Source organism: Pteropus medius, unplaced genomic scaffold (assembly GCF_902729225.1).
Source record: "Pteropus medius unplaced genomic scaffold, Ma_sr-lr_union100, whole genome shotgun sequence".
Lineage (NCBI taxonomy): Eukaryota > Metazoa > Chordata > Mammalia > Chiroptera > Pteropodidae > Pteropus > Pteropus medius.
The window spans coordinates 11,811,501-11,824,033 of NW_024351730.1; the positions used below are offsets into that span (position 1 = coordinate 11,811,501).

Consider the following 12,533-nt stretch of genomic DNA (forward strand, 5'->3'; position numbering starts at 1 on the left):
GTAAGCAAGGAAGAATCTTCTAGTTTTTTCCTACTTTCTTTCAGAATTGCAGGTTTGTTCTTTTTTCAGGTGGCTAAACATGGATAGACAATCAAACTGTGTAGTTTTTTTTACCCTAATTCTATTCATCTTATAATTATTACTAATTCTTCTAGTGTTCTCACTATATTGGAATTATGTCTTCTTTTATAATTATTTTTCTGGGAAGTTGGGGGATCCGGGATATCTAAATAGATCCTTTCTGAAATATTTCTCATCTAACTCAAAGGCAGTAATCTAACTTTTATACTAGCAATTCAGTGTTTACAAATTAGTTTTCCCATACAAGATTTATTTCATTTGTATGCTAATTATGTGTACTAGATATTATATAAATTTTCATTTTATAGATGAGAAAACAATTGAGCTTCTCTGTAACTAAATGAGTGGCCCTAGTTTTCACAGCAGATTGAGCCACAACTAGAAGAAGACTTCATACTGCATCACTGTAACACTAACAGTAAGTTTGGAAGATGTGTCTGGGAAAATGTTCACCTCCTCTCTGCTAATAAGAGGGCTGAAGCATAAGAGAAAACAAAATAGTGGCTAGAGTTGAAACAAGAGACAAGTGTAGGTCCTTTATCTTAACTTTTGGGCTGTTGACTTTATCTATGACTTTTTTTTTTGCCTAACTCTATAGCTAGTTTCTTGATGTATACATGACATTGATTGGTTTTATTACTGCTGGGTAATTCCTCTCTGATCTTTTGCCTAATACTGGGACACAGGAATGCTGTTCGCATGTTTTACAAGCCGGATTATGAATACGACTCCTTTAACCACAGGAGAAAAATGATAGCTATTTATCAGACTCAGAATCTGTATATTCCCCTAGATAGAATTCTATTTATTTATTTATTCATTCATTCATTCATTCATTCATTCACTTTTTAAAAAGTTTATTGTGGTAACATTGGTTAATATAATTATGTAATTTTAAAGTGTACTTTTTAATTTGACATCTATATATTCTATTGTGTGATTACCACCCAGAGTCCAGTTTCCGTCAGCTACCATATAATTGATCCCATTTACTCACTTCACCATCCCACAAACCCCTATATTTGATTCCCTTTACCTAGGCTACCTCCTCCCTTCTCTCCCACAACCTAACCTGTGGTAACCACTAGTCTAAACATGTCCCTGAATCTCTGTTTATGCTGTTCATTCGTTGCTTTTAGGTTTATATCTCACATATAAGTGATATCATGTGATTTTCAACTTTTTCAGTCTGGCTTATTTCGTTTAGCATGATTATCTTGAGTTCCATCCATGTTGTTGCAAATGGCAGATTTTCATCTCTTCTTATGGCTGAGTAATATTCCATTGTATATATGTACTACAGCTTCTTTAGCTAATCACCTATCATAGCAGACTTCGATTGCTTCCATGTCCCGGCCACTGTGAATCATGCTGCTATGAACATTGATGTGCAAATATCTTTTCGGATATGAGTTTTCATGTCTTTGGGGTAAATACCCAGTAGAGGGATTGCTAGATCATATGGTAGATCAATTCTTAGTTTTTTGAGGAATCTCCATACTGTTTTCCATAGTGGCTGTACCAATTCGCAGTCCCACTAGCAGTGTATGATGGTTCCTCTTTCTCCACATCCTCTCTAGCATTTGTTATTACTTGTCCTATTGATTATAGCTATTCTAACAGGTGTGAGATGCTATCCCATTGTGGTTTTGATTTACATTTCCCTAATAGCTAGCAATGTTGAGCAACTTTTCATATATTTGTTGGCATTTGTATGTCCTCTGGGGAGAAGTGTTTGTTCAGGTCCTCTGCCCATTTTTTGACTGAATTGTTTGTTTTTTGCTGTTATTGAGTCGTATGCATTCTTTGTATATTTTGGATATTAGGCTCTTATTGGAGGCGTTGCTTGCAAATATATTTTCCCATTTGGATGGTTGTCTCTTTACCTTGTTGACGATTACTTTTGCTAAGCAGAAGCTTTTTAGTTTGATGTAGTCCCATTCATTTGTTTTTGCTTTTACTTCCCTTGCTTTTGAGGTCAAATTCATAAAATCTTCTTTAAGTCTAAGGTCCTCGAGTTTAGTTCCTGTGTTGTCTTCTATGCATTTTATTGATTCTGGTCTTATATTCAGGTCCTTAATCCATTTGGAGTTAATTTTGGTGTGTGTGATAGACAAAAGTCTAGTTTCATTCTTTTGCAGGTGGCTTTCCAATTTTCCCAGCACCATTTATTGAAGAGGCTTTCCTTTCTCCACTGTATATTTTTGGATTTTTGTCAAAAATTATTTGCCCATATAAATATGGGTTTACTTCTGGACTCTCGATTCTGTTGCACTGGTCTATGTGTCTGTTTTTCTGCCAATACCATGTCGTTTTGATTACTGTCACTTTTTAGTATAATTTGAAGTTGGGCAGAGTGATGCCTCCAGCTTCATTCTTTTTTCTCAGTATGGCTTTGGCAGTTTGGGGTCTTTTGTGCTTCCTTACTAATCTGATGATTTTTTGTTCTATTTCTTTAAAAAATGCCCACGAAATTTTAATGGGGATTGCATTAAATCTGTATAATGCTTTAGGTAATATGGTCATTTTAACTATGTTGATTCTTCCTATCCAAGAACACGGAATATCTTTCCATTTCTTTGTATCTTCTTCGATTTCTTTTAATAGGGGCTTGTAGTTTTCATTGTATAGGTCTTTCGTTAAATTTATTCCTAGATATTTTATTCTTTTTGTTGCAATTGCAAATGGGATTATTTTTTCCGCTTCTTTTTCTGATGCTTCATTATTAGAGTATAGGAACACTGTGGATTTATGAACGTTGATTTTGTATTCAGAGACTTTACTGTATTTGCTTCTTGTTTCTAGTAGTGTTCTTGTGATTCTTTAGGGTTTTCTATATAGAGAATCATGTCATCTGCAAATAGTGACAGTTTGACTTCTTTGTTTTCTATTTAGATTCCTTTTATATCTTTCTTTTGTCTGATTCCACTCTCTAGGACCTCCAGTGTTATACTGAGTAACAGTGGTGACAGTGGACAGCCTCACCTTGTTTCTGATCTTAGAGGAAAGGTTTTTAGTTTTTCACTATTAAGTATAATGTTGGCTGAGGGTTTGTCATATATGGCCTTTATATGTTAAGGTATTTTCCTTCTATACCAATTTTGTTAAGTGTTTTGATCATAAATGGATGCTGTATCTTGTCGAGTGCTTCTTCTGCATCGATTGAAATACTCATATGATTCTTTTTTTAAAATTTGTTTATGTGGTGAGTCACATTAATTGATTTGCATATGTTGAACCATTCCTGTGTCCCTGGGATGAAGCCCACTGGATCGTGATGTATGATATTTTTAATATGTTGCTGTTTTCGCTTCGCTGGTATCTTATTTAGGATTTTTGCATCTGTGTTCATGAGGGATATTGGTCTGTTGTTTTCGTTTTTTGTGTTATCTTTACCAGGTTTTGGTATCAGAGTAACCCTGGCCTCTTAAAATGAGTTGGGTAGTATTGTCTCCTCTTTGATTTTTTGGAAGAGTTTGAGGAGGATAGGTATTGAATCTTCTTTGAATATTTGGTAGAATTCACTGGTGAAGCCATCTGGTCCTGGACTTTTACTTTTTGGCAGGTTTTTGATGATTGTTTCAATTTCCACACTGCTAATTGGTCTATTTAGATTTTCTAGATCTTGATTCAATCTAGGAATATTGTATTTTTCTCAGTACTGGTGCATTTCTTCGACGTTATTGAATTTGTTATTATATACCTTTTCATAGTTTTCTTCCCTGATTCTTTGCATTTCTGCAATTTCAGTCGTAATTTTCCCTCTTTCATTCCTGATTTTGTTGATTTGTGTCCTTTCTCTTTTTTCTTTAGTGAGTCTAGCCACGGGTTTGTCAATTTTATTAACCTTCTCAAAGAACCAGCTCCTTGTTGCATTTATTTTTTGTAGTGTTTTTTATTTTCAATTTCATTTATTTTTCCTCTAATTTTGACAATTTCTTTCCCTCTGCTAACTTTAGGCCTCATTTGTTCTTCCTTTTCTAGTTTTTTAAGATGCAATGCTAGGTTGTTTATTTGGGCTTATTCTTTTTTTTGGAGATAGGCCTGTAATGATATGAACTTTTCTCTTATGACCTCTTTTGCTATGTCCCAAAAGTTTTGATATGTTGTACTATCATTCATTTCTACGTATCTCTTGATCTTCTCCCTGGCTGTCCTGAGAATTCTGTCTTTGTCATTGATTTTTGATAACTTTAATACAATGTGTGTTGGTGAAGGCCCTTTTGGGTTGAGATAATTGGGTGTTTTGTTTACTTCTTGAATTCCAAGCTCCAGCTCATTCCTTAGATCTGGGAAATTCTCATCCACTATCTGTCTGAAAATGCTTTCTAGTCCCTGCTCCTTTTCCTTGACTTTGGTAATGCCCATTATTCTTATGTTTTCTCTCCTGATGATATCAGCTAGTTCTTGTATTTATCTTTCATTATTTTTCATTCTTTGATTTCTCTCTTCTTCCTTCTGATTTATTTCTAGATTTCTGTCTTCAATATTACCGATCCATTCCTTCATTTGGTTGACTCTATTTTCCAAGCTTACTATTTTATTTTTCAACTCTTGCAGTGTGTTCTTTATCTCCAGAAGTTCTATTTGGTTCCCTTTGAGGTTTTTGATGTCCTTGCTCTGCTCATCTAGCTGTTTTTTCAATTTCTGAAATTGTCGATTTGAGTTGTTTTAGATCTCATTGAGATTTTTAGAAGTACCATCCTGAATTCTCTGTCATTTAGGTCGCATATTTCTATTTCTGTATGCTTCTTTTCTGGAGATTTTTCTCTTTTTTTCTGAGATGCCTTGTCGCCTTGGTTGTTCATGATGTTTAATGGACTATTTCTCTGCCTGGGCATTAATGGAAGTGTATTCTGTTGTTTTTTTCAGAAAGAAGATTTATTATATAAAGGTCTCTCTTTAGCCTGCTGAAAAGAAGACACTTTTCTTTTGGATTCCAGTAGGTGGCAACCAAGCTTCTTGGATCCCTGCTTTATATAAAGACTAAATGTCTTTTTTAATTTCTTGTAGATATTTAATCACACTTGTTACTCTCAGTTTCGGTCCCTGTCAGTATTAGCAACAATTTTGGTAGCGTTTGCTCAGATTCCCCTGCTGCTCCACGGTGTTCAGTCTCAGAGGGTATGTGGGGAGGGGCCCTCTGGGTTGGGGGTTGGGGACTGCAGCTCAGCCTCTGTTTTGGAACCAGGGCCCATGAAAATCAACTGTTGTTTCTCTACTATCTCGTCCCACTTCTCTGCTTTCTGCCCTGATGACTGGACCTTGCTGCCAGCTGCTAGAAGTTCCGGCACTTCCAGGCAGGCTGATCAGGGAAGTCACTGCATCTCTTCCCCTCCTCCTGTAAGGAGCTCCAACAGCTGCGAAAAGCAGCTTCTTTATTTCTCCCAGTCCACCGCCCGACACCTGGGGTTCAGACCTGTGGTAGCGCTTATGTGCAGATCCCACAGTCAGACGTGCAGTTTGGGTATTTTTTGTTGTGTTTTAGATGTTCAGCTTATTGTTGTTTCAAGGGGAGCAATCTGAGGACGTCTCTCATTCCGCCATGTTTCTTGAGAATCCCTGTATATTCAAATGTATTTTATCTGCAAGGTGCTTGTGATGAGTGCCCAAAATACACAGGATAGCACATGTAATGGTAGCATTTTGGCAAATAATTCACCTATATGAAGTTTCTATAATGGACTTAAATTGAAACGGTTTTGGAGCTATAATTATAAGCAGAACTTTCCCTGGCTTTCAGTTCACCTTGGTGTCATAATTTTATTTTTGATGGGTATTACTGCTGAATGGGCTTTCTTACCTGTTGAACTCTGATAGGTATTACTGCTGAATGAGCTTTCTTACCCGTTGAACTCTGGTAAGTCTAAAGTGTGTCAGGAAAATATTTTAACTCCATACTATTTCTGCTTGGCTAGAAAAAGCTTTTAATCTCTGGAAAAGTCACATTTTGTAAATGTAGGTTATAAAAATTAGTTTCTTTAAGAGAAAAAGAATGCCACTGCTTTCTGAAGATGAAAAAATTTCTATGGCCTGGATACATTTGACAGTTTTATGTCAACACACCCATCTCTGGAAAGTGCTTACTATTCATGAATACTGCATCTTTTTAAAAAATAATTTTTCATTTTCAAATATAGTTGGCATGCAATATTATATTAGTTTCAGGTGTATACCATGGTGTTAAACATTTATATAACTTACAAAGTCACCACCCCGATAAATCTAGTACCCATCTGATACCATAGATAGTTATTAAAATATTATCGACTATATTCCTTATGCTATATTTTACATCCCCATGACTATTTTGTAACTGCCAATTTGTATTTCTTATTCTTTCCCCTTTTTAACCCACCCTCTCAATCTTCCTCCCATCTGGCAACCATCAAAATGTTCTCTGTATCTATAATTTTCTTCTGTTTATTCATTCATTTTGTTCTTTAGGTTCCACATGTAAGTCAAATCATATGGCTTTTGTCTTTCTTTTTCTGACTTATCTCCTTAGTACAATACCCTCTAGTTTCATCCATACTCTTACAAATGGCAAGATTTCATTCTTTTGTATTGCTGAGTAATATTCTATTGTGTATATGTACCACCTCTTCTTTGTTCATTCATCCATTAATGGATATCCAGGTTGTCTCCATATCTTGGTTATTATAAATTATGCTGCAATGAACATATGGATTCACATGTCCCTTTGAAGTAGTATTTTGGGTTTGTTTGATTATATACTCAGAAGAGAGTTAACTGGGTCCTTCTGTTTCTCTTGTTATAGCCTTTCTTTCAAAGTCTACTTTGTCCAGTATCAGTATTGCTACCTTAGCTTTTTTTTTTTTGTTTCCATTTTCATGAAATTTTTTTTCTTCCCTTTAATTTCAGTCTGTATGTATCTTTTGATCTCAAGTGAGTCTTTTGAGGCAGTATATGGTAAGATATTTTTTCTTATCCATTCAGCCACCCTATCTTTTGATTGGAGCATTTAATCCATTTACTTTTAAAGTATTTGTTGATAGATATGTAGCTACTAGATTATTCATATTTTTTATCTTTTTTCTTCTTCTTCCTAAAGAAGTTCCTCTAATGTTTGTTATAATACTGGTTTAGTGTTGGTGAACTCCTTTAGATTTTTCTTGTCTGGGAATCTTTTCTATTGAGAAATCAACTGACAGTCTTATTGGAGCTCCCTTGTAGGTAACTAACTGATTTTTCTCTTGCTGTTTTTAGATTCTCTGTTTGTCTTTAACCTTTGGCATTTTAATTATGATGTGTCTTGGTGTGTGCCTCTTTGAGTTCACTCGAGCATCGTTATAACGAGTGTTTTGAACTCTTCATGTGATAGATTGCTTGTCTACATTTTGTTCAGTTACTTTCCTGGAGCTTTGTTCTGATCTTTCATGTGGGATGTGTTTATTTGTCTCCCCATTTTGGCTGCCTCCTTGTGTTTGCTTCTATGTCTTCCAGTCTTAGTAGAGTGGCTTTATGTAGTAGGTGTCCTGTGGGGCCTAGGAGTACACTTTACTTGGTCACCTGAGCCTAGTGCTCTAGGGTTGTCTCTTGTATGGGTTGTTTGTGCCCTCCTGTTATAGTTGAGTCTTGGTTGCTATTTGCATATCAATGGGAGGGATTGACCCTTGGGTTGTGAAGACCGGACAGTAAGAGGCTGACCCTATGGAGCAGGATTTGCTTTAGCAGGGCTCTAGTGTCTGCCTAGTCTGCCTCTGGGTTTGTTGTTCTCAGTGCAGCCCCAGGTGGTACTCAGGTTTGGTCTGAAGCTGGCCATTAGGCATGCCAGACCTATGCCTCCTGGGAGAAGCCCTGCTGCAGGCCAAGTTCAGCTGCAGTCTGTTCCCTTTCTAGGGCCACTTGGCATGAGCCACCAAGTAATTCGCAGATGGCTGCTGCCTGTACTGGGCTTAGAGGTACCTAGAGAGACCAAGCCAGGAACTGAGGCTGGCTTCTTCTAGTGCTGAGTTTGGGGATGTTCAGAGAAAGATATGGGGCATACTGAGGCCAGATAATGCTTCTTTGAGTTTTGTGAACCTTTGAGAGATTTTAAGAAAGTTTGTAGTATGAGCCAAGACAGGCAGCTTGTATGGAAAAGCCACAGGGAATGAATTGGGTGGACCCACAAGTAGGGCGAGGCAGGACCTCAGGAAATCACCTGGGCAGAATGAACTGTGTTAGCATGATTGGGAGACACAGATATAGCAGCTGCCTGTGTCTGACCACTGGGAGTGAGGAGGGCTCAAAAAAGAAACAATAGATTCTGCCAGTACTTTTGTCTGGGAGAAAGCTACCCCGCTGTCCTTACCCTGAAGCCAGACAACTCAGTTTTTCCCCAAATGTCCCTGGAGATTTTGAGCTGCTGCTCCAGCTCCAGATCTCAGAGTGAGTGAGTCTGTCAGTAAGTTCACATGTGGGCTCTTTAAGAGGAATTACAGCTGCCCTTATCTCACTCAGCCATAATCTCCACTGGTTTTCATAGCCAGATGTTGTGGGAACTTCTCTTCCCAACACTGAAACCCTGGACTGGGGAGCCCGTTGTGAGATTGGGATTCCTCATTCTTCTGGGGAGACCTCCGCAGTTGAGCTACCAAACCTGATTTTCAACCATTACACACGGTTGTGGGACCAGCCTGATTTGCATCCAGCTCTTCCTACCATTCTTGAGGTGGCTTCTTTTCTATGTCCTTAGTTGTAGGACTTCTGTTCAGCTGCACTTTTGGTAATTCCCAATGATGTTTTTTTTTTTTTTTTTTCTGTAGCGGTTGTTGTAATTTTGATGTGGTCATGAGAGGAGGCAAGCACAGTGTTTACCTACTCCATCTTGACCAGAAATGAATAGTGTGTCTTATTTGAGGTTCAATGTGCAGGTTCAATAAATAGATATCAGAATGTTTTGTACAATCAAATTGAATGTTATAAAAAAAAAAAAGACCTAGTAGAAGTTCTAAATATTTGAAGGATCAAAATAATTCTGTTAATGTGTATGATGGTGATGGTGGAGGGCATATCATATAATGAGAGACCAATTTAGCATGTTATAATCTTTGGTGTATACATGCTCCATATGTTGCAAACAAAGAGTAATTCTACCTTTCCTGTATTTGTGTTAGATACTATGTGGTACTGACCTTGATTTTTTTTTATAAAGTATGCTTATATTATTGTTCCATATTTAGAATGTTTATTTTTAAGTTACTATTTTTCTTTCTTTGTACATAAGAGCATTTCTAAAGAAAATGACACTAGCTTTGAATTTCAATTTTTTTTTTTGTTGGAATCATTAGATTTTTCCCACTGAATTTTTTTTTCTACTGAAGAAAAGTCCTCTTTAATTATGCTATCATGGTTAATAACAAGAGACATAGAATCCTAGAATGTTAGAACTCATAGAGACCTTAGGAATTGTCTAATAACTGATCACAACTCATAAAAAATAATTTTATTTTGCAACAAAATATACACAGAAAGACACACTCCCACCTTTTTCAAACACAAAACTATACATGCATGTAACTAAAAGTGGAAGAAGAGTTTTGTAAAAATATTCATGCCTTGACATTTTCTCTTCTCAAATAGTTCATTAAAAATGCTGGTCTCAACCCATCAAACTGATCTCATTACCAGGACCAGCTATATACTTTGCAGGGGCCAAAGCAAAATGAAATTATTGAGTTTCCTTGGTCAAAAAATTATTAAAAGTTTCAAGATGCCAATAGCAGATCATTAACCCATGGGTGGGGCCTTTTGAGCATGGGGGCCCTGTGAGACTGCACAGGTGTATACCAGTGAAACTATCCTTGCTCATCATTTATGAATGAATTGTGGTGAGCAGTTAAAAACAGAACTCTAGAGCAACTGTTCATTTTACAGATGTGAATACTGAGGCCCATCGAAGTTTAGTGACTTGTTTAAGATAAAAATATGATTAAGTGTAATAAAATGGCAAGTCTCTAACTTCTAGTCCAGTGTTTTTACTACTAATTTCAACTAAATTACTCTGAGGATGGATAATGGAGTTGTAAATTTTCTTTTTGTAATCTATCCCTCTGATCCTAACTTTTTAAAAAATTTTATTTTAATTCAGATATTGTTGAAAATGTCTGATATAACTTAATCTATTTTTATATCTTGGTAAGAGTGAATAATATTTTTTTATTTCTCTCTCCCTCTCTTTTTTTTTTACTTTGAGGCTTTCATCAAACTATTACTATATAATATTATAATTGTTCAAAGGCAATGAAGGGAAAGAACTAGATAGAAATTTCAGATTCTAGGTTAAAGAAGAAAGTCATAAAAAACAGACACTAGTAATGCCGTATAGAAACAGAATAGATATAGATGAATGAAATAGAGAGGTTATATTTAGACAGAGAAGGAAACATTTATTTCTCTGAGCCTTAAGGGAAGGATGAGAGGACAACTATGTACACAGGATATTGCTTCCAAATGTATAGAGAAAAAATGTGTTCATGGTTTTTATTTCTACACAGAATCAGCACATGGGGTCATCATGTGATAAGGATGGTGTACAGGGAGTCAAGCAGAATACAAGGGTCAGAAAAGCTACTAGGTCAGGCAGGAAAGCCTGAGGGATCATGGTTATTCTATAAAGGATCTATGACATGAAGAAGTTAAATAATATATTCAAAGTCAGATATCTATATATCTGACTAAACTTAATAAAATATTATTGAATTATAATAATAAATACAATGTATAATTATTAATAATGACAGTTAATCATTAGGCTGAATCCAGACTGTTTTAAAGCAAAAGTGAATCTGAGCCAATTAAACAAAATGGGCTATTTAAAATTGATCCCCGAACTGAATCTACAATATTTTTTGTGTGTTTGTTGGGGAAGTTGAATAAACTATTTTTGTGTTTAGACCTAGTCCTTAATTTAGTGCTTAACTAAATTAAGGTTAACACACATTAGGGTTTCTTTTTTTATTGAGATATAATTGATGTATAATATTATGTTAGTTTCAGGTATATGACATAATGATTCAATATATACTGCAAATAATCACAATAAGTCTAATTAACATGCACATAGTTACATCCTCGTTGTGATGAGAACTTTTAAGATCTACTCTCTTAGCAATTTTCACCACTATGCTGTACATTTCTTCTCCAGGACTTATTTTATAACTGAAATTTTGTACCTTTTGACTATCTTCACCCATTTCTCCTGTCCCCGCCACATCTGACAACCACCAATCTGTTCTCTGTATCTATGAGTTTGGTTTTCCTTTTTTTTCTTTTATTCTTTTTTATTTTTCCTTTTTTTTTGATGTATGATTATATTTTTTTGTTATTCTTACAAAATCTCAGTTTTGACTGGACTCAGAATAGAGGTAGAAACTCTCAAGAGAAGAAAGTCTATGTCTCTTGGCAAGCTGTTCCTGGCATTTTTCCTTGGCTTCTTTTATTCTCTTGGCCAAAAGTTTAGCATATTCTGCGGTCTCATCCTTCTTTTTCTTAGTATGCTGTTTCTTCACCACAATATGCAGACATTTGTGTTGCAGGACACATGGAGTAACAAGCCATTGAATCTTGGATGCTTTGGTCCTAAATTTCTTGCCTTCTTTGTTTAGGGCCTTTCTCACAACATATTGGTGAACATCATCTTTTATAAAGAGATTGAAAAGTTTGTGGATTCTGCTCATTCTTTTGGGCCCCAGGCGACGAGGCACAGTAGTATCAGTGAGACCAGGAATCTCTTTCTCCCTGTTTTTGTTTTACAACAACCAAGATGAGAACACTTAGATTGGCATCCACAATGCAACCCTGAACAGATGTGTGCTTTCTTTCTCCAGTCGTCCTTGGTCTATAACAGGAATGCCTCCTTACTCAGTCAGTAGCAGGCAGACATGGCTGGCTGTGGGTCAAGGCACCCTGCTTCATGGGGAAAGCTTGTTTATCATTCTCACCACTAATTCAAACCACGTTACTCTTCTTTTCTTTACAGAGCAGCAGCAGCAACTTCTGTGGCCATACGTTCTCATAAAAGGTACAAAGTCTGAGTTCATCATCTATTCCAATGAGTTCTGGCAGCCAGTTGCTGGGAAAGAGATGTTCAGCTTCATCCTGAAGTGAGTGACTGCCTCTGAGACATCACAAAAAAAAGCGAGTTTGTTTTTCTTTTGTTTGATTGTTTGTTTAGATTCTACATATAAGTGAGATCAGATCATATGGTATTTGTCTTTCTTTGTCTGACTTATTTCACTTAGCATAATTTCTTCAAAGTCCATCCATGTTGTAGTCCATCCATGTTTTTTTTATGGCTGGATTATATTCCATTATACATATGTATAATAACTTTTTTACCTATTCATTCATGGATGGACCCTTAGGTTGCTTCCATGCCTTGGCTATTTCAAATAATGCTGCAATGAACATGGGGGTGCATATATATTTTAGGATTTCTTTAATTC

General features: G+C 36.2%; 1 pseudogene; it reads right to left on the reverse strand.

Annotated features, from left to right (window-relative positions):
• Window positions 1–11,426: 11,426 nt before the first annotated feature.
• LOC120588131 (40S ribosomal protein S6-like) lies at window positions 11,427–12,185 on the reverse strand (annotated as a pseudogene).
• Window positions 12,186–12,533: the final 348 nt, after the last annotated feature.